This window comes from Canis lupus, chromosome 10 (genome assembly GCF_011100685.1).
Source record: "Canis lupus familiaris isolate Mischka breed German Shepherd chromosome 10, alternate assembly UU_Cfam_GSD_1.0, whole genome shotgun sequence".
Classification (NCBI taxonomy): domain Eukaryota; kingdom Metazoa; phylum Chordata; class Mammalia; order Carnivora; family Canidae; genus Canis; species Canis lupus.
In genome coordinates, this window is record NC_049231.1 from 58059320 (window position 1) to 58086740 (window position 27421).

General features: G+C 39.4%; 1 long non-coding RNA gene across 1 annotated transcript; it reads left to right on the plus strand.

Moving 5' to 3' along the window:
• LOC119873681 lies at positions 1–27105 on the plus strand. The gene is made up of 3 exons (XR_005365998.1): positions 1–190; positions 23928–24045; positions 25601–27105. It is a non-coding gene; the product is annotated as an uncharacterized LOC119873681 (long non-coding RNA).
• The last annotated feature ends 316 nt before the right edge of the window (positions 27106–27421 follow it).

Genomic DNA, 27421 nt, shown 5'->3' on the forward strand with positions numbered 1-27421 from the left:
CAAGACCAAATAAGGTAAGACTTGGTCATGTTAGAATTTCCTTCTATATTTATTTGACATATTTTTGAAAGGATCAGTTAATTTCCTGATGGATAGCTCCCTCTTCTGTCTGGTTTCTAGAATTCACGTCTCCTGAAACCACAGATGGAAGATGCACCATGTACCACAGAATTCTGTAGCTTTGCTGAAGGTAAATGTAGTTACTCTATCGAAAAGCAAATTCATAATGGGAATATGAAAGGTGCTTCCATCGTAATTAGTTGGTTTAAAATAGAGTCATAGATCCTGTAAATGCTGAATGAAAACACACTTTTAAGTTAGTATTGAACAGATATCCCTGAAAAAAATGCAGCCCTCATCGATCATTTGTGTTAACTCTATTTGAAATACCTGGACTTTGGTCAAATAAGCATTTGTAGCTTGATTTGCAAAGAATCCAAACAATACTGCAACTCAAATCTCTTCTTGAGCCTAATTTGCAAAGCCTTTTCTTGGAAATGTTCTTCATGTGTTTTCAAACATGCACCTATTTATAAATTACATGTGTGGCATTCAAATGCTCTCCTCCAGGACCTTAGAATGTCTAAAAGGCTTTTTTAAAAAAAGTATTTAAAAATATCTTTGTGTCCTTGGGTCCAGTTTAGTCACAACAAGCAAGAGTTAGGGTTATGCTCTGAAAATGAACACAAAAAGATCTACAACCTAAACTCATAACCATAGAACTAAAAGAGCTAGTAAATTATTTACGATGATGAGGGCAATTAAGTACAGTATTTGTTTCACAGTGATAAAGTTTGACTGTGGAGGAAAATATTGATTCATTTCAGATTTACCCCTCTCATTCCCTCCAGTAGCAGGGTTTGGGGGCTTATATGACCCTAATCACATAAATATATATGCAATGAGCACTGTTCATAATTCTCTGCTTTGCTTTTGTTGGGGCAGGCACACCTGAATGAGAGACCTCATTTCCCCTCACACACTCCTGTTGGTATTGTGTCATTGTCATCTTAGTTTTATTCAAGAGGTATAAATAGTGATTTGAGCATAGTGGAGTAAGAATCAGCAAACTACTATTGATATTGAAGACTGAAGCATACATTTAAACATTTTAAATTACATCCTCATCTCCCAGGTAATGCTCTAAGTCACGAAGCACTACATGGTAAATCTCATGTGTAATTAGGGATTGTCGGAAATTCATACACCCAATTCAACCTCCCCTTCCCCAGCAAGGAGCCCAGAGAGGGTAGCTGCTTGCTGAGGGTCCTGCAATGAGGTGGTGACATAAATGGTTTTTCTGGTTCACATCTGAGCACTCTTTTGGCCAAACTACACCCTCTGCAGTGGTCAGGGAGTTCTTTACTATTTGGCTGTGGTTCCATAAATAGGACTTCTGTGATTTCTTCCCTCCTCCCAGTACACCTACTCTCCCCCTACCATTTCCAAGATTTGCATCCCAATGGATTGCTAGCTGAGTGACTTTGGATTAGTTAACTAACCTCTCTGTGCTTCAGTTTTCCCTTCTATGGAATGAGGCTAATAATAGTGCATTGCTCATAGAATTAATACCAGTGATAGGCATGGCACTGTGACAGTATATAGTAAGCCCTTAAATATTGGCTATTTTTATTACTATATTTTTTCTGCCATTCTTTATCCAATGTGTACTGTGGTCTTCGTTTACTCTGTAGCATGCAGTAATCACTTTCGAAAACAACTGAAGATTGCACCCCCATGTTCATAGCAACATTATTTACAATAGTAAAGGTGGAAGCAACCCGAGTGTCCCTGCAAGGATGAATAGATCCATTGTAATATATACATATACTGGAATACTATTCACCCTTAAAAAAGAAGTTTTGACATGTGCTACAACATGGATGAAACCTGAGGATACTATGTTAAGTGAAATAAGCTAGTCACAAAAAGGCAGATACTGTATGATTCCACTTACATTAAATAGCGAGAGTAGTCAAATTCAGAGATAGAATGGTGATTGGCAGAGGCTGGGGAAGAGGGCATAATGGGGAGTTGTTTGAGTACAAGAGTTTCAGTTCTGCAAGATGAAAAGAGTTCTGGAGATTTATCACAACAATGGGAATGTACTTAACACTACTGAACTGTGTATTTAAAAATGGTTCAAAAGGTGAATTTTAGGTTTGTGTATTTTACCATCATTTAAAACTTCTAAAAATAAAAACAAGTGTGCAATTAGAGCATATTAGTCAACCTGGACATTCTGACTTCTCAGTCCCAGCGTTCCTGGTCAGTGCAGTGGGTCAGAACGGAGAATATTTTGGGAGTTAAGTGTGTGATAACAGGTCATATCTGTTTTAGTTCTGTTTCTTTCCTCTAGGATTGCTGACTTCTTGCCAAGGATGGACTTAATTTCTAGGGCCTTATATTTCATGGACCAGATGAAATTACAGAAGCACACTTTCTTCCACAGACATATGAAGAAACTCCAGAGACTTTTCAAAAAATACAGACACATGAAGAGCAAATTTGATTGATCAAGTTTACCATTAACAAAAAAACATCTTCAGGGGGTGGTATAGGCTTAAATTACCTTACTGAACAAAGCAAGCAAAGAGGTAGAGAGAGAAAAAAAGAAGAAAATTTCATCTGGGGCTAGGATTTCTTTTCAAAATTCCAGTTTAATTATCATTATTGTCTACAAAGATGATTAAAAGCATCATATAGTTCCAGGATAAGAAGCAAGTGCAACCAGAAATGAGTTTATGCTAAATTAGCATTTGGTAATTTCTTGTCATAATCTGATATAAAAGTTGTATCCCTTTTATTTCAATTCATGAATTCCTTTGTATTCAATTTTAATACCCTTTTAGTTCCAGTTCAGTAACATATACTGCATATCTATTATACAGTGTCTCAGATAGACTTCTGGGTTGGAGTTTTTTGTTTTTTGGTTTTTTTAAAAGCTAAAACTTAAAAAAAAAATGTTTGAAGTAACTGAATACACTGGAAATAATAATAGCCATCCTTCCAAATAACATTCCCATCGTGATCATGGGACTTACATAAACTAAATATTTGTAGAGGAAAATTCTTCAACTATATTATAGCAAGACGGTCTTCTTTCAGACATGCTAGTAAGGAACAGTCACCACACAAATGGATGAGTCTGCTCAAGCCAGCTCAAAAAAGGGACAAGATAGGTACTTTTACAGCTCATCAAAAAGAGTAACGAAAATAGTGTAACAGGATATCACCAACATGTGCCCAACTATGTCACTTTTGAAATGCCACATTTTAATTCTACTTTGTTTTTATGGAATAACAATGGGAAGTTTTAATTTAAATGTTATAAGTTGAACACTGACATGAAATTATTAGCTTGTTCAGGCACACTATCACAATCCTAATTTCAGCAGCATCTTAATAAAAAGCCTAGGTTTATGAATCTACTAACTGGCCCTTTATTGGAATCCAAAGAGGTCAGTAACAATCTGGAAATCACAAAATACACAGGAAGAAGAAAAACATAAGACTTACCAAGAAAAACATCTGTAACAGCGTTAAGACAAAAGGCCAGTTTGATGACATGATTCATTCTTTCAGCATCCACTACTTATTCCGACCATCTGAAGGCTCTAGACATAGGAGGGGGAAAAAAGGTGGTGGTTTTAATATTAAGAGCTGTGAAAGGTGAGAAATGGACCTTGACAAACACATCTAAACACATCACTGTATTTCATAATAGAAACATTTTCCTTTTCATTCTCAATATTTCTAGTTGAATAAGTACCCACCACTGCAAGGATTTGTAATAGAAACATTTTGAGAGAGAGAGAGAGAGAGAGAGAGAGAGAGAGAGAGAGAGAGACATCATTAAGTGCATTTTGAAAGGTTCACATTTAGCTTTTAACCAAAAGCGAACCTTTGGTGGCTTTCCAATCCTTTTCAAGTCAAGAAGCCTTAGAAACTGAAGTCAAAGAGATCAGATCTCAGCCTACCTCTTTCAGCCCTTGAGAATCCCTTTTCCAGGTAGTTTCCCAAATAGTGACGCTTTATCGGAACCCTCAGTTCTTCTCCTTGGAAGTTATTAAATCAGCAGAAAGACGGACAATCATGGCACATGAAATCTAAGTTTTGTATAGGAAACGGACAGGCAGTCTACACTTTGTTATTCACTTGATAGACAGAGCCATTTTGACAGCCCTAACCTTGGAAACCACAGGTCCTGCTGAGCTCAGCAGGAGTCAAGCGCTGAGTACCATCTGTCAAAGCTTTATTTTCCCCTCCTTATCCACGCCTTTACTCTAAGATGCTGAAAAGAGCGCTGAATGAAAAGTCTGCTACCTACAGTTAAACTTGTGTGCGTCCTAACGCTAATGTTGGGGTAAGAAATTCACCCTGCAGCCTACCAAATTTGGGTGAACTGTATTAGGTATGCTATGTCCTTCCTTAATAGTTCTCTTCCGAAGAAAGTGGGGGGCGGGGGGATGTGAGAAACTGTAACTGCACTCCCAACAGCTAATACTACAAAATTAGGAAATTGTACCTATTTATGTTTTTTGCCAACTCTGTGGCTAAAATCATGGATGGCTTGGAAAGTTCTCAATTCTAAGGATTCGTGGGGTTTTTTTCTTAATGTAGTTTAAACCTGTACAAAAACAAATCTGCTGCTCCCCCCAAATAGAGGTTTTAATGGGCTAACCTCTTGCTTCATAAATCTCAGAGTGCATAAATAAAATCCACCCCCTCCATATCATAATCAATTCTAAGAAGTTAACAAGCCTAATCATAATAAAATCAATTAAGTCATGCTACACTTGTATAGAAGATGATGTATCAATTGATAATAAAGGAGTTAGAAACGGCATTGCTTTTGATTAGGTGCTACCAAAATGCTACATAATTTTTGAGGTACAAATTTATTTTGCATTAAAAACTTTGTATATTTAATGAATAATTTTAGGTGTCTATTTGAAATCTTTAAATGTAGAACACCATTTCTAGCATAAACAGTTCAGAAATTTTCATAAACACAGAATCATAAAATAGAAGTTTTGAGTTTAAAAGTTGAAGTGAGGTCTTTTCTTTTTTTGCAGAATTATTCCAAATTTAAATTTTCAGTTAAATTTTGTGCTTCATTCTGACTTGTTTTACCTAATCACTCTTCCAATTTTCCTAAATCCTAAAAAAAATTTAAGATAGTATGTCTACTATATGCACTAGATTTACTATTTTACAGTAAGTATATTCATTGTCTAATGGATAATTACATTGTCAAGAAGACATTGTAAAAATAAGCATTTAGTTGATTACAATTACACAAATATGTACTTTTTGCATTTTATATTTTACTCAATGTGCCATATGTATGTTGTACAGAGATTTGAGAGCTCTTACATATATATGCTTAAAATGCTTTATGTAAGATATTTTTTTATGTAAGATATTTTTAATAAACTACAAACCCAAAAGGTGATTTTCTTAAAGTGACCAAGAATACTTTGCAATGTCGAAACTAGATAACAAATAATTTCTAATTATTACCAGATTGAATTTTTGTGTGTCAGTTTTGCGAGACACTTCAGCCGTATATGCTTTTGTGAATCCATGTGCAAATGCATTTGGACAAAGTCTGAATTGAGTGGGGACTTGGCCCCTTCCCTGAGCTTCCCTCACCTGCCCTTCCTCCTTGGAGGGGCTGATGTCCTTTGAAGGCTGAGAAGGAAGCTGACTTTGCAGGCAGACAGGGTCCCTGCTCCGTACATACCTCTTCCACCAGGGCATTAATGCCTGAAATCCTTTCTCCTGGGGGGCAGGAAACAACTTTTACCACACCAAGAGAAAATTCAAAGGCAAATGCCCCCAGGGAGAGAGAGCACGTGGATTTAAATTAATCTTGATGACAGTTATTCTGAGAGCAAAAAGAAGCGGAGGAGAGCAGGAGGGGAGGCCCTCCAGATGGAGAAGGGGTGAAGGCAGGAGAGGCAAATTGGGGCTTCCTCAGGGTTTCACCTAAGGAAGACTAGTTCAAGGGTCCATAGAGTCAGCTTTGCTTGGCATTATGCATGTGTAGGTTTCTCAAGTCTCACTGTTTTTTTTTTTTTTTAAGATTTTATTCATTTATTCATGAGAGACACACAGAGAGAGAGAGGTAGGCTCCATGCAGGGAGCCCGATGTGGGACTCAATCCTGAGACTACAGGATCACGCCCTTGGCCGAAGGCAGGTGTTAAACCACTGAGCCACCCAGGGATCCCAACGAGTCTCGCTGTTAATGTCAATTGTCATAGTATCAGAATCTGAGCGTTCAAAGGATGCTCAGGATCGTTGAGTGAAATTCTACATTTATAGAGATGAGGAAGTTGAGATACAGACAAGCCTACTCTATAGTTTATCCAAACCTTGGTTTAAAAGCTATTTCAATGTGATTTAACTGTGTTTAGATCCTTCCAGAGAATTTAACTTAATAATTTGCTTTCCAGACTGTCAGTGACCATTACATCCCGTGTTTTATATTTTATGTATATATTCGTACTGCAGTTGTTTCTAAAAAGGGTGGAGGCAAGTCCTTATGTTTACACTGTAATTTCGAGTTTATGAAGTACTTTTTTTGCATGGACTCTTACTTTCTTAGTTGATGTAGTATAACAGCTTCTCTCTCTCTCTTTTTTTTTTTTTTGGTGGGAGAGTGGAATCTAAATGTCATGTTTATTATTTCTGTAGTCATTTCAAGTCTACTGGGTTTATTTGAGCATGTGCTAGTTGCACTGTTCTACAGCAATCCTGGGGAGTCAGAATAATATTCATTCAACAAAGATTTATCAAAGACTTGCCATGTGCTAAGAATTGGGAATACTAAAAGCATTCGGAGACACTACATTATAGCAGATAGTGTGGCAATGACAGGGCATACAGAAACATTAACTACGGACTCACGCAAATATTATAAAATTACCACTCCACTAAGTAGCATGAGGGAAAGAGACCTGAAGGGGTGAGTGGGTCCATAGGGTGAGCTTTTCCTATCAGACAGGTCTGCAGGGCTCCCTGAGGAAGTGGTGAAGGAGCTGAGGCCTCCTGGGAAGGGCAGAAGGAGAGAGAGAGATCCCCAGGCAAAGGGTGTGCCAGCCAGTGTGTGAGGACCTGCAAGAAAGCTGGTGTGAGGGCAGCTTGGACTGTGAAATGGAGAGTGACAAGGAGGCCAGACCCCACAGAGTTGAGTGGACTGTGCTAGGGATGATGTGGCTTTGTCCTAGGGGCAAATGGTTTGAAGGAGAAGTGTGATAACCTGACTAGATTGGGTTTTGACATGACCATTTTGGCAGCAATGTGGGAAAAGTCTGGGGGAGAGTGGGGCCTTGGCTGGGAGGGGCTGACTTGCTTGTGGGGCGAGCAGTACCAACTACGTGTTCCCACTGCGCGGATGGGGCAGCTGAGGCCTGAGAAGTGACACAACCAAGCTCAGAACCCATGTCTCCTAATTTTTAGGACCGATATTGCTGGCACCTTTCGCTATCCCACCTTAAAGTGTAACACAGATTTCTGTTGTTTAGTGTTTGCGCTCTGAAAATGATATTGTTCAGGAGTGTTTGAGGATGCCACCTCAATGCATACCCTTGTATGAGACAGTCTAGTATGGTGATGGTATGTAAGGGTCCCCACAGTCGGGGAGCTGCTTCTGTCTCCATCTTGACAGGAAAACAAAGTTCCCACCCAGTATTTTCTCTCTGTGGTCTTTTTATAGAACCACATAGGTTAACAAGACAGTATTTTAATTCTCATAAGAAAACTGCAAGATATATATATTGTGTGCACGGTGGAGTTTCAAAGAGGCTGAGCACTGTGTTCTGGTTTCCTCATCTATAAAGTGGGGATGAGAATATTACTGTTCTCAGAGGACTTAACGAACTATGCTGACAAGGCTTTCAACACAGCAATGAGCACAGATGGAGTGCTCGGTCATTGTTCACTCTTGTTATCTGTGGAGTTCAGGGCCAGATTTAAGGATAATTTGTAATGACTGCATTAGGTCTCATCATTACTACATTCGTTTTTCTCTTTATAATACTTGTTTTATTTTAAAGAAATAATAAAAGTAATTGAATAACTACTGAAAGTTTAGAAAAGAGTCACCTATATCTTGTTTATCCTGATAAAACAGGATAGGTTTCACAAATGTTTTCCATGGTTTTCTAGACGTGTGCCTGTCTTGACATGGCTGGAATTATAATGTACCAGTTTTATTTTATTTTTTATTTTTTTTGTATTTTTTTTGTACCAGTTTTATAACCTGCTTTTCCTCTTGATATTGTAACAGAATTTTTCATGTTGCTGCCAAGTCTTGGTGAATATCATGTAAAATGAGCAAACGTTCCATATTTTAATTAGCCATATCCTGAAAAGAGAGTATTTTGGTGGCTTTCAGTTTTTTCCTATTATAAATAATGCTGTAATGATCATTTTAGTACATGGAACATTTTCTTCATTGGGATTATTTTCTTAGGATACGTTTTCAGAAATTAAATTGTAAATTAAATTAGAACTTGATATTTTTATAGTATTTGCTACTTATTACTAACTCATGGTCCTACTCTATTCTAATTTTAATATAATAACTTTATTTTATAAATGTTTTTCATTTTATTTGGCTTTCAACCTATTTTCTAAAGAAGTGATTTGTTCAAAGTCATGAGGCTGAATAATGATAGAAATCGTACTTGAAGTCTTCTTTCCATTATACCAATGATTCAAATAGGAAAAAAAAAATTCATGGTCCAGATGTGAAAGAGCCATTCCTTAGGACTAGCTGAAGCAGCCAAAAGGGCAAAAATCTAAGATCTGGGAATACTGAGTTCTGCTACCACCAGTCATCTACTGTTTGACTTCAGTCTTCTCAACTGTAACATAGACTCATTGATTCTTGCCTGTATATCCTGGGAAGTTTGAGGCTTGCATCATGCTCTGGAGTACTCTTGGAGAAGTGTAAATCACTGCATTGGTATAGGGCAGATCTTGCTCTCTGAATCCCGAGCACTGACTTGCTCTAAGAAGCTGTAGTATAGTGCTTCTCAGACTTGGATCTGTGGAAGAATCATTTGGGGTTCTGGTTAAATGCAGTTTCAGAAGGTCTGGTGTAGGGCAAAATTTAATTTTTTTTTTTTTTTGAGAAAGCTCCACCCTCAGTGTGGAGCTCAAAGAGAGACTTGAACTCAGACCCCGAAATCAAGACCTGAATTAGTATCCAGAGTCCGATAATTAACTGACTGAGCTACCCAGGAGCTCCTGAGGCTTTACATTTCTTACAAGCTCCCAGACAATGTCTCATGCTGCTTCTGCTAGTCCATGTACCATACTTTAAGAAGCTGGCCAAAATAGCCACTCCGAGTGGTTGTTCACTGACACAGGTGACTATGCCCACTGTGCAGAGCACTCTGTCCACAGAGCAATTTTAATAAGTGGAAAAGAGTAAGAGTTAATAGTAGTTGGCCAGATGCTCCCAGAGTGGGGTCTAACATGCTGGAGTGTGCAGTATGTGAATATTCCTGACCTGTTTGTGGAGGAAGTGTTCTCTGATCTGTTTCCTCTTGAATGCTGGAGATCCCCTGAACCTAGGAATGTCCCTTTTCCTGAGATGTGGTAGGAAGTGGAAAGCAGTAACCTGGAATAATATGGAAAGGTCCTAGCCTTTTATTATTATTTCTCTTATCTGAACACAAACCCAAGAATGAATTTTTCCATCCTCGTTTTATATTGTTGGCAATCCCACCAAAGTCCCCTTAAAAGCTGACCGAGAAAATTTGCCAGCAGCAACTTAGGAGCCATATGCATTGTTCCAACTCGTTCCAAACATCTGCTGCATGAAAAGAAGCAAGATCTTGCAATGGCTGAGGGCAAGAGGGCATCTCGGAAGTGGGATGTCCCAACGCTGCTCTGAGGACGCCCTTTCTCTGCAAGCAGGCTGCCCTGGGAGGCTCCAGCACCTGTTCTTACACATTCCTGCTGGCTTCTGTTGTTTGCAATTGCTGTCAAAAGCCTCCCAGGAGAGGGCCAGACGAGCCTTGTCAGGGAATAAGAAAAGCCGAGAGTGTGGCAGTTGGCCTTACAAATGCGAGGATGTTCACAGTCCCAGTAGGGACTCTCATTTCCCTTTTCACATCACCACACGCCTCTTGTCAAAAGGAAATCCTTTGAGTTTAGGTACTGTGGCAGGGAACGTTTCTTTGAAACTCAGGTGATATTGATAGCCGAGTTCTAGTTTTCTAAATGTGAGACGCCAAGGGCAGGACCTGGAGGTACCCAGTCCCTGGCCTGGTGGACTTGCTACCCAGAGAGTCGGCTGGTAGTTTTCAAGAAGGAAGAAGAGATTCCAAAGTCGGAGCACAGGGAAAGTAGTCCACCTGTAAATCTGACTTGAGTCCTGAAAGATTCACATCACTTTGGAGGAAACATTAAGGGGCAGGATATGATAAGCGTCCTTTTATTTTGAAGTTTTGCCCTGAAGACCTCCTTGGGAGGCCTGCACAGTTACTTCAATCTGATAGTTCAGTTGGCTCTGTCCTTGAACATCACTGTAAGTCTGCATCTTAGGATGTGTGAACAGTTTTTGATATAATGGGGACATGACTTTGACCATTTTTTGTATTTATCTTATTGTAAGTGGTAGGGAAGTAGGATTCTTTTGTCTCAAATGAAAGGTTTTTCTTCTTGTTCATTGATCTTTAGAGTCTCAGTTTAAAATTTAAAGCACAGAAAATACAGAGGACATCTTCTAAAGGGATTCTTAGGCAGCAGGTTTTATACAATTAAAAGTTAACTCAGTAAAAGATACATTTTGGAATTAAAAGAGAGTGTTTACAGCTTAAAAATGATGCCTTTCCTTTGTATGAAGGTCCCTCATCCTACTGGCTCTAGGACAAAATGAAGTTACAATCTGTATTTCAGAATACAATTTCTTTATCAAAAAACATAATCACTATCAGGCTCCTAAATTTTCTTTGCTCAAAATATTAATATGATTGTCTCAATTCAGTTTCATTGTGATAAAAGTGGTTTGAGCTATGAAGGCTGTTGGAGTCTTTACAAATCTAAATAGCAGGAAACAGTAATGTGAGCTTATTTACTTTGCTTAATAGAATACAATTTACATGTAGGAACTACAATCAGAGTAGATTTAAGCAAGAAGCAAAAACTCTCTTTGAATTGAAATGTTCTTCTCTTTTGCCCAAATATAATCATTGGATTTTGATTAAACTGATGTTAATTCCTTTGGTCCACTTGAGGTTTTATATACATTTTAAAATAGAAAAGTCTCTTCTATAGGTAATGATTTTGTTAGGAAACTATGAAATGAGGCCTTTTACATTCAAATCAGGTCATCTGGCTACTAAAAAAATTACTGTTGTTCTCCTTTGGGGATTTAAAATTATTATTAGAATGGTGATATTCTAATGTAAATTATAAATATGTGATTTTACAATGGTTATCAATAGCTAAAGAATGTAATACAAATTTAAAAAATGTTCTTGAAACTAGTTTCATTCATGAATAAGGAAATCTGATTTTCAAAATGGCTGGTTTTAGCTGTTGTAGAATCTTGCAGAAGTCAATGTAAAAGATTCATAGAATGCAAAAGAAAATCTGGTTGCCTTCCTCACAGGAAACAGTTGAAATACTTAAGATTAAAACTGTCAGCCTAGAGGCATATGTATTTTCACTCTTCCACAGATACAGGAATCGCTTCTGCCAGAGGAGATTCTAGCAAGTGTTTTTTGCAAGGCCTCTTCCAGGGGACATTGCCCTGTGTCCGCTCCCCCTCACCAACCTTTGGGGGTGGGGGGCTGGGAATCAGGGCTAAAAGCTTCGTTCCTACCTTGACAACAAGTGGAGAAACTCTTCAAACTTAGGGTAATCTGATGCCTTCTCGAAGGAGATGTGGAATACTTCCAACTCTTGCCCATTCTCATAAAGAGGGCATAAACTGCAAGTCTTGTCTTTCAACCTCTCAAAGTTCAAATTGGCAAAGAAGAAGTCAAACTCTCCCTCTTCGCAGATGACATGATACGGTACATAGAAAACCCAAAAGACTCCCCCCCCAAGATGTCTAGAATTCATACAGCAATTCGGCAGTGTGGCAGGATACAAAATCAATGCCCAGAAATCAGTGGCATTTCTATACACTAACGAGACTGAAGAAAGAGAAATTAAGGAGTCAATCCCATTTACAATTGCACCCAAAAGCATAAGATACCTAGGAATAAACCTAACCAAAGAGGTAAAGGATCTATACCCTAAAAACTACAGAACACTTCTGAAAGAAATTGAGGAAGACACAAAGAGATGGAAAAATATTCCATGCTCATGGATTGGAAGAATTAATATTGTGAAAATGTCAATGCTACCCAGGGCAATGTACACATTCAATGCAATCCCTATCAAAATACCATGGACTTTCTTCAGAGAGTTGGAACAAATCATCTTAAGATTTGTGTGGAATCAGAGAAGACCCCGAATAGCCAGGGGAATATTAAAAAAGAAAACCATAGCTGGGGGCATCACAATGCCAGATTTCAGGTTGTACTACAAAGCTGTGGTCATCAAGACCGTGTGGTACTGGCGCAAAAACAGACACATAGATCAATGGAACAGAATAGAGAATCCAGAAATGGGCCCTCAACTCTATGGTCAACTAATATTCGACAAAACAGGAAAGACTATCCACTGGAAAAAAGACAGTCTCTTCAATAAGTGGTGCTGGGAAAACTGGACATCCACATGCAGAAGAATGAAACTAGACCATTCTCTTACACCAGACACAAAGATACACTCAAAATGGATGAAAGATCTAAATGTGAAACAAGATTCCATCAAGATCCTAGAGGAGAACACAGGCAACACCCTTTTTGAACTTGGCCATAGGAACTTCTTGCAAGATACATCTATGAAGGCAAGGGAAACAAAAGCAAAAATGAATATTTGGGACTTCCTCAAGATAAGAAGCTTCTGCACAGCCAAAGGATACAGTCAACAAAACTAAAAGACAACCTACAGAATGGGAGCAGATATTTGCAAATGACATATCAGATAAAGGGCTAGTTTCCAAGATCTATAAAGAACTTATTAAACTCAACAGCAAAGAAACAAACAATCCAATCATGAAATGGGCAAAAGACATGAAGAGAAATCTCAGAGAGGAAGACATAGTCATGATCAACATGCACATGAGAAAATGCTCTGCATCACTTGCCATCAGGGAAATACAAATCAAAACCACAATGAGATACCACCTCACACCAGTGAGAATGGGGCAAATTAACAAGGCAGGAAACCACAAATGTTGGAGAGGATGTGGAGAAAAGGGAACCCTCTTGCACTGTTGGTGGGAATGTGAACTGGTGCAGCCACTCTGGAAAACTGTGTGGAGGTTCCTCCAAGAGTTAAAAATATACCTGCCCTACGACCCAGCAATTGCACTGCTGGGGATTTACCCCAAAGATACAGATGCAGTGAAATGGCAGGACACTTGCACCCCGATGTTTATAGCAGCAACATCCACGATAGCCAAACTGTGGAAGGAGCCTTGGTGTCCATCGAAAGATGAGTGGATAAAGAAGATGTGGTCTCTGGATACAACGGAATATTACTCAGCCATTAGGAACGATGAATACCCACCATTTGCTTCGATGTGGATGGAACTGGAGGGTATAATGCTGGGTGAAGTAAGTCAATTGGAGAAGGACAAACATTATATGGTCTCATTCATTCAGGGAATATAAAAAATAGTGAAAGGGATTAAAGGGGAAAGGAGAGAAAATCAGTGGGAAAAATCAGAGAGGGAGACAGGACATGAGAGACTCCTAACTCTGGGAAACGAACAAGGGGTAGTGGAAGGTGAGGTGGGCAGGGGGTGGGGGTGACTGGGTGACAGGCACTGAGGGGGGCGCTGGGTGGGATGAGCACTGAGTGTTATGCTATATGTTGGCAAATTGAACTCCCCCCCCCCCCCAAAAAAAAAAAAAGTCAGCAGTGGGATTCTGACTCCAGAAAGAGACTTAGCATTTGGGGGAAGGAGCATCTGCATCCATTATCCTTTCAGAGGTGGGAGCAGCAGAAAGACTGCTACATGGAAGCCTGACTGATTTCGGTGGGGGGACAGGTGCCTTCAGGGGTGAAAGCTCCAGTAAGGAGACATCCTGTTACACAGGCAGCCAGACAATCTTCACATTGTTAGATTGCTTTGGAGGAGCTCTGAAAAGAAATCTTTCATTGTAGGAAAAAATGCCTATGCTCTAGTGTGAACAATTTAAACCAAATTTAGTTTTTTGTTGAAAGTAAAAGTAACTTTGGCATTGTACTTTCAAAACTGGTGTATTTTTGAAACACCTTGATCACACACAGATTCATTTGTAAGCTTATGTAGTAAGTGCCTTATAGAAACCTTTGAATATGTTCTGTCAGAGTAAAAATCCCGTGTCATGGCATTTATTCAGCCTAGAAAATAGATTTCTCCCCCACAGTATCCTTCCTGGCAATGTGTATATTGTCATTTATTTGAATATGCTTTATGGGGTTAAGCACTTCTGGTATATTTTTTATGCCAGACAGCCTAAGGAAGCCAACAGAGGCATGGCATGATTAAGCTTATAGGTCACGAGATAAATTTACATGGAGAGCCAAGTTTCCAGCTTTAAGCAAATGACTTATCTGTAATGTGATGCAAGTACAACGACTGACCTTTCAAATGTTAGCTGGGCTTCAAATGTCCGGAACAATCAATATGTACATTATTGTTTATATTTTATGTTCCTGATCCCATTAATGTATGCCTATGGAGTGCCGGGACACCATTAGTTTCTGATACTTCTGAAGCTACTGGGTGGCATTTATCAAACAGAAAGGCAGCACTTATTGACTTGTGACAGTTTTTGAGTTTCTCGAGCTCAATGTTTCATGAGCTGCTTATCTAGTTTTGGTAAGCAAGGCTTTTATTGCTCTGAAGCCTCCTCAATTAAATAGTAATGAACCAATTTGTTTAAAGCGAATCTTTAACTTGCAGACTCATTAATTTCTCCATTGTGAGTGTCAGAAGATGTGCTCTTGAGCAGGGGAGAACAGAGAAGCATGGTGCGATGATTGCTGGGGGTGGGAGCTGGGAGGCTGGAACTACCTCTAACTGGCTGTGTGACCCTGGACAGGTCTCTTAATGTTCCTGAGCCTCCGGTTCCCTAACTGGGAAGGATCTAAGGGGGTCCAGATAATCACTAAGGTCCCTTCCAACATGGACATTTAATGGGTAATGGAATATCAATATGCAAATACATGAGTAGCAGACTTACCAGTAAGTGCAAAACTGAGATGTGGGGAAATCCTTCAACCACCCCACCTCCCCTCTGAATAAGGAAATAAGAAAAAGCTGCATTCCTTCTTATTTGCCCAGAATATAATGGACTCATTGTGAGTGTCTGGGAGAGAGGTATTTGTGAAGTAAATATACCTATAACAAAATACATATAAATGCAAATATACTTGAATGTAAATAAATACATAAGAATATATATTTAAATATAAATCTATAGAATCTATATTTAAATATAAATCTACATAAGAACAAATATAAATATATAAACACCTCACATATATGCAATTATATGTATATGATTATACATAAGCCTGTAATTATATATACATAAATATATATAATTTATGTATATAATTTTTTTTTTACTTCACTTTCTCCCATTCTACGTATCTTCACCCTACCCCCAAAATGCTCAAAGTGTAAAGTGCCACCTGTTATTGAGACAGAATAGGAACTCTTATTCATTGAGGAGACCTTCTGTATTAACACCCTCTTTCTAGAGGTTTACTACTGGAGAGTCTAATGACTTAGAATTAACCATCCATGGTCCAATTAAAAAAAATCATGAATTGATGAATTGGTTTCTAAATTCTCTGTGTTATCAACAAGTTGCTGCATCACTGAAGCTATAAGACATGTCATCCATTATTAACTTTGATGGCATTAAAAAAGATAAATTAGATCTTTTAGGAAGAAATGAGATCTCACAAAAGTTGCCCTTCTAAGTGGACATGGTCTCAATTTTCTCTGAGTTTCATCGCATGTATTTGTTAGAGTTTATTCTGGTTTCACTCAGATTTTATTGATTGTTTAGTAAACATTAATTGATGATAGAGCCTTCTTAATATGAACAGATAATAGATAATCAATGTGTAATGCAGTTTAAGTGATAAAATACCTTTGCCAGGAATATAAAATCTGCCATAAGGACTAGAAATGCCTTATTTAAGATACTAAAATTTACAATGAACAGTTTGGAAGGTAAACCTATCTCTTCGATGCACAAAAAGTTAAATTTACTTTTAAGACAACAGTACTAGATAGGAACATATACAGAAAACATACTACTTCTAAGGCACATTTAAAGTATAAATATACACATCTAGGAATAAACTAGCATCCTTTGAGCTCCTGTAGTTTGTGCTAGGACAAAGGTAAAAGGCAATAATAATAAATCCAAAATAACATCTGAAATTTGAGCTCAATAGTTGATTACAGAGGGAATATGTTCTTACCTTGGCTTTTGCAAAAGTCCTTATTCTTACTATTATTTACTTCTCCAACCTAAAACAGTCTTTTGTTTCATAGCCAGAATCTTATTTTTCTAATATTGCCCACTCATGGCTCTAGTATCTGCTGCAACACAAGATGTGTTGGGAAAAAAATGACTTAGGCAAGCTTTTAATACCTCAAATTGGACCCGCCCTTTTATCCCACAATCCTTTTTGTGTGTCTCATTATTGATCGGACATATGCTGTTTTTTGAAGCCTGGGAATTACCAGGGCACTGTTTTATTTGACTGTTTATCTCTTTAGCAAAACTGTTGCCATCTCTGACCTTTCAAAAATGTTTATGACAAGGTGTTTGCTGTTAATTGCACGCAGGAAGGAGTGAAAAGCCTCCTGGTCCGATCTTGTATTTACCAGAAGATAAGATTTTCTTACAAAATCAGTCTTAGAAGAGGCAGATTTGGGTTGTTGTTTTTACTTTTTTACATAGTAATATTGCTCAAGAAAATTACTATTTTCTAATTAGCAGATCACTTGATAGGATAAGTAAAGATCTAGCTTTACAGAAAGTATGCAATAGCTCTACTGGCCTAGATCTGTTTTCAGACCTAGTGGAAATGCAGGAATAGAAATATAGAATCACAGGCTGGAAAGGACCGGAAAGACCATCTAATTATATCCATTTTATTTTGTAGATTGCCAAAAAAATGTAGAGAAGTTAAGGCACTTGTCTTCTGTTCCTTAATCTATAGGGACCACTTCAAAGTTTGTTGACCACCTGTCTAGTATTTTATTAGTGTCAGTGAGATGCAAAGCTCTACGCAGATGCAGGTAATTGCTCTGGCTTGGGTTGCCTTTGTAGAGACGACAGGTTGCTACAAGTCCTGTGGACAGGCAAATTTTTTAAGTTACTTTCAGAACAGGGAGACCTTCTATATTCTCATAAGGCCCCACTTGATTGGTCCTGCTCACCACTTCACCTTCATTTCTTGCCCCCTCTCCATCACCCACCCTGCCCCACCATACCACCCTTTCTTCTGTTCCCAGGACCCTCTCATGTTCTTTCCCACCGTGGCTTTTTTTTTTTTTTTCTTCAGCCTGGAATGATCTTCCTCCCCATCTTTCCTCACCTGGTCTCTAATCATCATTTAGGTTTCAGCTCAAATGCCACTTCTTCAGGTAGGCTTTTCTTTACCACCCAGGGTAAGTATGATGAGAATAGTAATAGAAGTGTGAACTAGCTGCCAATTCTGAGCCCTTAGTTAATGCCCACTCCATTGTCATATGCATTTACTGAAAGTGTTTCCTCATTCATTTAATCCTCAGAACAGCTGTGTGAAGCATGCTTATTTGGTAGTTGAAATGATCCTGTTCTTTTTTTTTTTTTTTCTCACTTCTTACCTGTCTTCCCCTCTGCCCCATTAGACTCTGAGTTGCATGAGAACTAGGACCTCATTCTCTCATTCCTGCTGTTTTCACCAGATCTAGGATAATGCTGGGATCTAGGGGCTTCTTGATAAATACTGCATGAGTGAATGAATGAATTTGAGGAAAGGCCACCAGACAGTGAGAATGGAATAGGCTGTGGGGGGGTTGACCTCCTAGTGAATGTGTGTGAGGGGTCTCCCAAAAGCAGAAGCCAGACTGATGAGAGTGGGGATAAGTGAGCGGGTGCATCAAAAGTGGGCTCGGTGTTCAAGGACGTTCGTTGGCAGAAAGGGGAGTGGAATGCTAAATGGCAGTAGTGGTTTTATGCTTTTGTTAAGAAATAGGAGCCTTCCACACTTGCAACTGAAGACTGTCCCCTCACTGCTCTTTAATGATTATAGATACATGAAGACCGGTCTCTGTCTCATTTGCCCAACAATGGGACCTGCTGAAAAACTGAAATAATGGCTTGACCACAGAGTTACTGTCCATCTTCATGCCTTTCACCCCTGAGTATGATCCTGGGCAGTCATTTGTCAGGAACATCCTTGGGGCAGACCTTCCCTCATCTCTCTCTGTGCAGTCAGGAAGTCTAGAAGACACCAGCAATGTGCCTTTGAATCCCAGCAGACACGTAATTCCTCCTTTTCTGCACACTCTGAATCTATAATGCCAAGAGCATTACAATTACTTCTTTTCCTTGAATTTTTACACCGGGACCACAGAATAGCAAGTGTTGACATGAGTGGCTCTGAACCATTCCCACATTGGTCTGTGCCCTGCATGGCCAACCAGAAATGTTTCCATTACATTGTTCTTGTTCCTAATGTGTGCAATAAGTAGCCCCTCATCCCTTCCACAGCACTTACTGCCATCAAAAGGAGGGCAGTGCCAGGAATATCACACGTGAAAGCTATCCCCTTTAAAGGTGGTTTGGGGGTAGTAGTCCTTCTGGTTTCTCTAATGGGGCGCTGATATGAAATCATGAAACCTCAGTGGGAAGGGACATTTTGTTTTTGTGAAGACTATTATGACACCAGATACTGCTACTATTTCAGGGAAAAAAGTATTGTTCTTCTTTTAACTATAGCAAAACATGTCTCTTTCTCAGCATCTATTACAAATAAAGATTCTCTGTGGAATTCTTTGTGTGTGCTCTCTGGTTAGTAATTTTAAAAGGTTAATAACTTCAAATGGAGCCAGTGTTATAAATCAGACAACATTAAGGTTAAAGTGCAAATGTGGCTCATGACACAATCTGGCCCAGAGTTTCTTAAATGAGGTGCTCCAGGCACTCAGGGATCAACAAGTCTTCTTCATGAGCCCCTTTTCCAGGCCTTGCAGGATGGTATGTGTGTGGGGGGGCATTCTTGGTCCTGGGTCACAACTTCTAGTAGCACCTGCAAGCTACTATGACATCCAGAAACACCCTCGCACCTTGCAAAAGACCTATGGGCATTGGCAATATGTGCTTTGGCCATGACTTGGCTCAGGATTCTTTCACACAAATGCCAGTGGTGCCGGAGGCTAAGATAACATGAACGTGTTAATCTGGCCCCACGTAAGACAATAGGGAGTGGTGTGTCCTGTGATCGCTGGAGAAATGTGCATGGTTTGCTCAGAGGTGTTCAAAATGAAAGTTTAATAGTCGTTAACTTTTTGCAACTTTCTCAATGTGTCTAGCTCCACCCTCCCGCCTCCAGCCTCTGCTTTTCCATCTGCCCCCTCTTCCATCACACTGACCTAAGGTCTACCCACTACACTGTGCTATATAAAGTGAATTCATGTCATTTTTCTCTTGTGAGCCGTGAACTCTTTGAGGGCTCTTGTCTTAGTTTGGCCCTATATCTCTAGCACCTAATGTTGTATTTGGCACATAGTAGGCTGCCTTAAATACTAGTTGGGTGGGTGGGTGGATGAATGAAAATTATTCTAGGTCTTTAACATCTGAATTGATGACGGATATTCATATTTTAGTTTCCCCTTAGTCCTCATCTGCTGTGATTCCAAGGAGGCGTCTCTGGGTTTCCTATAAGTTGTCTCCTGGCACATGGACAAGGGTTTATTTTCATGTCCCCGTGTCTGCTCTGTTTGTTCAGGAGTGCACTGGTTTTGCTGCACAACTGGAATAATTGAAGCCCGAGATGGTAAAAGCTCGTCTCCTGAGCTCTCATTGCAGTGCTTTGCCCAGGATCACATTTTGCTTCCTCAGATGTGTGAGGGTTCAGCGGCTTGTGATTCTTCCTACTAGCAACGTGTTCAGTTTCTTGCTGCAGTGCATGGCAGGGGAGTAGGGCTCGCCTCTGTTCCAAACAAATCCGGTCCGGTTGGTGTTGGGTGGTGATTTCAGTGGAGATAAAAACTCCTTCCATTCCAAATCAAGACTTTCCAGAGCATCTTCTAGATTCCCCTTCCTTCCTACCTTCCTTCTTTTTCTCCCTCTCTCTCCCTTCGCTCCTCCCTCTCTCAGAATTCTAACCTCTTTCTCTGGGTTGGATCTATATGAGAGATCAATTTTGCTGAATGTCCACCCTCTTCCTGCCATCTTATTTGGCTACAGAGCCCCTACACAGAGCAAGAAATATATCAAAGCTAACATAGTAAACTTCTTTCCTGTCCCCAGGAGCTTAAGCAGGATTTTATGTAGAAAATCTTTTCACTAGTGGATTAAAGATTCCTAGATCCTTACAACATACCTCCTCTTGTTTCTATTCATGTTATTATTTCCTGGCGATGTTTTTAAATATCAAGAAATACTGTTAATTCAGATACTTCTTTCTCCTCATATGTATGCAGTTTGGGGTTTGGTTGTTGTTTTATTTTATTTTATATTTTTTAAAGAAAGCACACACTTGACCAGCTGTTTGGTTTCCCACAGCCCACATGCACATGCCCAGGGTGTTCCCCTGTGATTTTCAAGGCCTGGCTCTCTTCTGATAAGGTCAGCAGCGCACACAGTTTATCCACATCTGCTGTGTTCCTCGAGGTCAATCAAAGTATTCTTCCTTCTGGGGCTAATGGGGATCTCCCAGAGAGACACAATTATTGCACTCGAAAAATCTATTGATCTACATTGTATGGTTCACCTGGTATTTGGGGCCCAGGGATATTCTTTGAAACAGAGAGATCCATTCAGGGGATCCAGAAAAAGAATACACTAGCAAATATACTCATGCTATACACTTGCCAGTATTTGCTGCTACTGCTGTTAGAATGGCAGAAGGCTGAGTTCATTTGCCTCAAAATGCCAACAATGTAGGTCATCTACCATTATTGACTTCATTGGTTGGAATTTAAGTTTATGAGAATAGTTGTCAGGCACAGTCACAGATCAGAAAACAGTCATTGGAATCATGAATGTTTTTGTTGATGTGATGTCCCATTTCCCTTTTTCTTTGCTGAAATTTGAGACACCTTTTTATATCTCCTAATGCTGCTCTGGATAGAAATATGAGAAGCAGAGGACTGTGTATTGCAGAAAGCAAGAGCATTGGGCTGCGAGCCTTTACATTTCACTACTTACATAGCCCATGTTAAAATTTTCAAAAGAAATTTGGAACCAGAACAACATTCTCTGTGCTGCCATCCAGATCCAAGAATTGAATGAATAATTAAAAACCTTCAATAAACTATCCAGCCTTTGGCTTTTTGTTTCAATATATTTTTGTTGCAAAATATATTCTCTTCCCCACCTCCCACCCCCCAACGCAAGCAACTTAACCAGTCTCTTATCCTCCTTTTGGAATTGGAAGACCTCAAACTATATGCCAGCCTCAGCCTTTATCAGCTGCGAGTCCCTTTACTCTGGGTTTATACCTGTCTGCTATGAAAGGTACTGTCTCATAGTTACATTGTGAAAATTAAATAATTCACAAGTTACTAGTATGCTATCTGGCACACAGGAGGCTCTTAAAGCATCGGTCTAAATTGTATCTTTACATTCTGGAGAGTCCAATGAGCAATGAAATGACCTAAATGCTGAAGATACTGAGTAAGTCTCAGGGTGATACCATTGAAGTTTTGTAGGAAAATCCTTGATATGAACTTTTGTTCCTTATGAAGACATTTTCTGAGGGCTTAAGTGGAAAATTTAAAGTTATTATTAAAGAACTAAAGAACTGGTATAGAACTAAAGACATTTTCTGTGTTGGGGCATTTATTCACTGCTCTTACACTCTTTTGTCTATGGAGAAGTCAGTAGAATGTTCATTGATTGGTAGCCACAATTTTGCCATCTATGAAATGGGGTTAGTAATTATGACAACCTCATAGGATTTGGTGAGGATTAAATGAGATAAAGTATGGAGTGAGCTTTGCATACCATACTGCCACATAGTAAGTGTTTAGTAAATATTTGATTGATATTATTACCAGAATTAATAAAGAGCCTACCACAGAGATTGCTGCATTTCCATACAGAGGGTGAAAAGTATGGAATAATTATCTCTGAGCTCATTTTAGCTAAAAATATACACTTTTCCAATTTTGATAAGTTGAATAGTCACCAGAGTAGTGTTGAAGGCTCCATTTTTTGAATTTGGATAATTCTAAATGACATCTCTCAATATGGAAGTCTATAGTTTTAAATCTCAGAATGTTGAAAAGCCCCAAGACAACTACCAAGTAGCATCTAGCTGTTTCTCCCTTTCAGATGGGTGTCATTTATTTATTGACTTATTTATTTAAAAAGATTTTATTTATTCATGAGAGATACACAGAGAGGCAGAGACATAAGCAGAGGGAGAAGCAGGTTCCCCATGGGGAGCCTGATGTGGGGACTCAATCCAGGGACCCCGGGATCACAATGAGCCAAAGGCAGGTGCTCAACCACTGAGCCACCAAGGTGCCCCTAGATGGGTGTCATTTAATGATGACTCATCCTTTCCACTTGCAGAGATCCTCAGATGTTTGAGAAGTTCTTGTTTTTTTTTTTTTTCCTAGAAATTTAATAAGAAACAAATGAAAAAAAAACCAATCTGTATGAATTTTTTTTTCTGTTGATTAGAGAACATGATGGCTTTGGTTGTTTGCAAGGCAAAATTGCTGATGCAGGAAGGCCTAATTGATTAGAACAATATATGGGCTTGTTTAATGCTTTAGGTCAAATCCTTGGGAAATTTACATTCCTTATGCAAAATTAAATGTGTTGCAAGCATCTTTCTTGTCAAATGCGATTTTTTTTTCTTTTGTTCATTTGGCTCCAAGTTTGACTTGTGGGGATGAATCATGGTATCATTGATATAATAGATTCAGATACTGTTCATAGACAGCAATTAAGTTCTATTACTCTCCCTGCTATTTTTGTATTTTGTTACAGTCTCCTTTTGCCGTTTGAACAACTCAGCGTTTCTCATTCTCCCATTTTGGTAGTCTGCAGATTGTGGTTTGGTCCTCTTATAGAAGAGGGTTTTGGTTTATTGTTTTCCTCTGAGTGTGCTTGAGCTCCCTGGTAGATGGGGAATATGGTTATGCCCAAACTCTTCTTACTGTATCAGGCCCTGAGAGGAGTTAGAGGTGCCTTCACATAAAGTGGCAGGTTTCTCATTGCTACTGCTCTTCCTTACGGTTGTGGGTCTTTGTAGGTGACTCCACTGGGTGGGGATATTTACATGTGACTGGGTGACTGGCAGGCCCTTTGTTCCCTCTTTCAGTTCTGTCACTCTCAGAATCTATGCTAGTTCATTGTTGATGGACCCTTTCTGATCTAGAATTGATTGGATATGACAAGTAGATAGATGTAAGGACAAGGGAAAGGGGGAAGTTGAAAATAACTCTTAGGCTTATAGATTGGGCTACTGAGTCGATGGGGCTTGCAATAATACTAAGAATGAGGAAGTAGGTTGGTTGGAAAAATAAGTTCAATTTTGGATATGAGTTTGCTCTGTCTTCTGATCATCTTTTTTTTTTTTTTTTTTTTCCTGATCATCTTTTAGATGGAGATGCATCAGCCGGCCGTTTAGAAAGAAGATCTATAGTTCGGTAGCAGTAAGGCATTAGAGGACCACTGCTTAAAGGGGTCATCTGTGCCTTAAAGTTATTTTATTTTTAAAAGTGAGTACATTGTTTAATTACAATGAAATCAGCCGTAGTTGCATGGAATTGTGGGCATCCTCTTCCAAAAGAGTTCCCTCTCAAATATCTATTCTAACTGACAGAAGCTGATAGCCACAATCTCCTTTTGTCTTTTATCACGGCAAATTTCGAATATATATGAAAGAGAGAGAATCATGTAAAGAACCCCCACTTAAACATCACCTGACTTTTTACCAATTTTCAACTCATGCCCAAACTTATAATGCCTGAAACACTCTACCCACTTCTCTTCTTTTCCAGAATTATTTTGAAACAAATCTGAGACATTATATGTGCTATAACCCTTAAATGTTTTAGTGTGTTCTCTCTAAATGATAAAAATACATTAAAAAACCAAGCATAATATCATTATTGCCTCTAAAAATTAACACCAATTCCTTAACATTATATAATATACAAGAGTGTTTAAATTTCTTTCTCATAATTTTTAAAAAATTATAATTTATTGAAATTAGTATGAAATGAGGTTCATACATTGTAATTTGTTGCTATGTCTTAAAGTTTCTTTTAATGTATGGATTTCCCTTTCCCTCACTCCTTTATTTCTTCCAATGTATTTGTTGAAAAAAACAGAATATAGTTTGTTTAAGAATTTCAGCACCTTAATACATTAAGCTCTCAAAAACTACTGGTGCTTTTGAATAAGCCAATGTCTCAGAATTTCAAAGAGCAGGAGTCAAGGAAATCCATTCCTAAGCCCAGCATTGGGCTTCTACAATTGTGTGGCAGTAGGGAGGTGCCAGCTGCTGGGGGAGGTTTTCCACCTGCGAAGTAGTGTGTGTGGACCAGACACCGTTCACATGCAGGGCTAGGGTGGGTCATCCCACTGTAGTTTGGGTGACTCCCCTCAACATTTTTCACTCATTAAGATTAAATGCAACACAATATATTAACATTGATTGAACTGTAGTGTTGTCATCCCAATCACCATCAGTATACATTTATGAAGCTTTTCTGACTTTTGGATGCTCAGATATGTCACTATCCTGGGTTACTGTTGAGGTCTTTAGTTGTGAAGGTTTTGAGAGTGATCTTCTCTGAAAATCTCACTCTCTTACCTCAAGAAAGGGCAGCTAAGCAGATACAAGCAGATACATTGGTATGGGTTGTGGTGTTAACAGTATTTTTAGGAATAACTTTTAAAAGCCACTTTTATATTGTTGTCCTTATCATTTGTGTCCTCATCTTTAGGTTAGGGGCCTGACTTTGGGCTTTTACACTTTGTAAGACTTTCTCTCATTTCTTTGGTTGAAAACAGGCAAAAACAAATCCCATAGAGTCAGAGGTGATTACTGACTGGATTATGGGCTCTTCAAATAGCCAAAGAGCCTGGGAATTGGCACACTGCAGTGAATTCTTAAGCACGTTCCAGAGTAACAGAAGGGTGCTGAAGGAATTTGGCAATGCTACCCCTGAAAGTCTTTTTTGAAAATGTGCAGGGGTAGACTTTAGGAAATCCTCTTGGGGTCTCCTTTCTTTGGCAGCTAAATGTAATAATGTTCTCATTGTACAGATGGAGAACTGAACCGTAGAGAACTTCACAGAGGGCTCCAGTGACCTGGCCAGTGTCACACCACACAGAAGTATCAGAGGAAGGTGAAGGCAACGCTGGCATATTGATACATGGCTCTGATCAACACCTCATTCTGCTCCCCATAAAATGCCGTTGTCAGGAAAAGAAGAACATACGCTTCCCTCACTCTCTCTAGTTATTTAGACTCCTGAAGGGTTGTGCACCTGCAACATTTCAGGACTTTATTCTTCTGGTTCCATTTCAAGCCCAGCCAGAGAGACAACAGTGGACATTGGTAAAGAACTCGGCCACTGGAGTCGCACAGTCCTGGGTTAGGTCTGCTCTGCACCCACCAGTTTTATGACCTTGGGCAAGACACTTAATGTCTCCAATCCTCGGTTTCCTTATCTGTAAAGCGGGGAAAATTGTATCTACTTGATTTTGTTGTCAGGGTTAAAATAGGTGATAATCTCTCTAAAGCACACAGCATGGAGCTGGACACATTGATGCCTAGAAACGTTGGCTGCAGTGATTGTCACCAGCTCACCATTCCAGAGTGTGAAATGAGTGCTTCTTCATATCTCACTTGGCTCATTTGTGCCTCGTGATATTCAACATGCTCACAGACATCTCCAGCCATTTTTATCTACTTTTTTTCTTTCTACAGTTTCAGCTGTTGCTAACATTATGCACAGTGGAAAGAAAGCAAAGCTTCTTAGCTTTGTCTTTTTACCATGTATTTCTTCTATCTTCTCTGCCCTTCTTTAGAGATGCTCTGGCATGGAAGGGTGCTCATGCTCACTTCTGGGCCTTTTGCCCAGTTAAACCCCCAGACCCTCTTTCCTCCTTTTCAAGCAATTAGAATTCATCCTTAGATGTCTTTCATCTAGAGGATGTAGTTCCCTTGTCTGTAGGTTGGATCTAGCCTCAGACTTCTTTCCTTTGGCCAGCACAGTGCTTACTTTTTTTTTTTTTTTTTAAAGCATTAGTTACTAAGTTCTAGCAGTAGGGAAATTTCATATAAAAGCCAAGAAATGGTATGTGTCCTGGGGCCCCCTCTTCCTAGCGGCCATCAGCAGATGCATAGCCGCAGTCCTCTTCAGACAGCTCGGTGCTGCTTAAGTTTGCCAGAGTGTCTACCATTCTCTGGTCCGCCTTGTTATTTGCCTTCCTCTTGATGCCAGAGTCTCTTGCTTTTGTAACTGAACAAATTTAAATCCTCAACAGGTAGTAATGGGTGGACTGGCTTCATGAAATACATGACTTTCCAATGTTTTCCATGTATTCAACATCAATACCTATGAACTACCTTTTTCATGCTGAATTAAGATGATGAACAAACATTTCAAGCTGATGTGCAGGGGTCTTACCTGCCAGATGAGACTTGGGAATATCAGTGTCTCTACCCACATCAGTATTTGAGGGGTTATATGAATATTTGTGTGACTCTTACTTCTTCTATAAAAAATGTTATAAAAATTGGGGCTCCTGAGTGGCTCAGTTAAGTGTCCGATTCTTTTTTTTTTTTAATTTTTATTTATTTATGATAGTCACACAGAGAGAGAGAAAGAGGCAGAGACATAGGCAGAGGGAGAAGCAGGCTCCATGCACCGGGAGCCCGACATGGGCTTCGGTCCCGGGTCTCCAGGATCGCGCCCTGGGCCAAAGGCAGGCGCTAAACCACTGCGCCACCCAGGGATCCCAAGTGTCCGATTCTTGATTTCAGCTCAGGGGAATCTACTTGTCACCCTCCCTCTGCTCCTCCCCCTATCCTATCCAGCTTTTGCGTTCCCTCTCTCTCTCTCTCTCTCTCTAAAATAA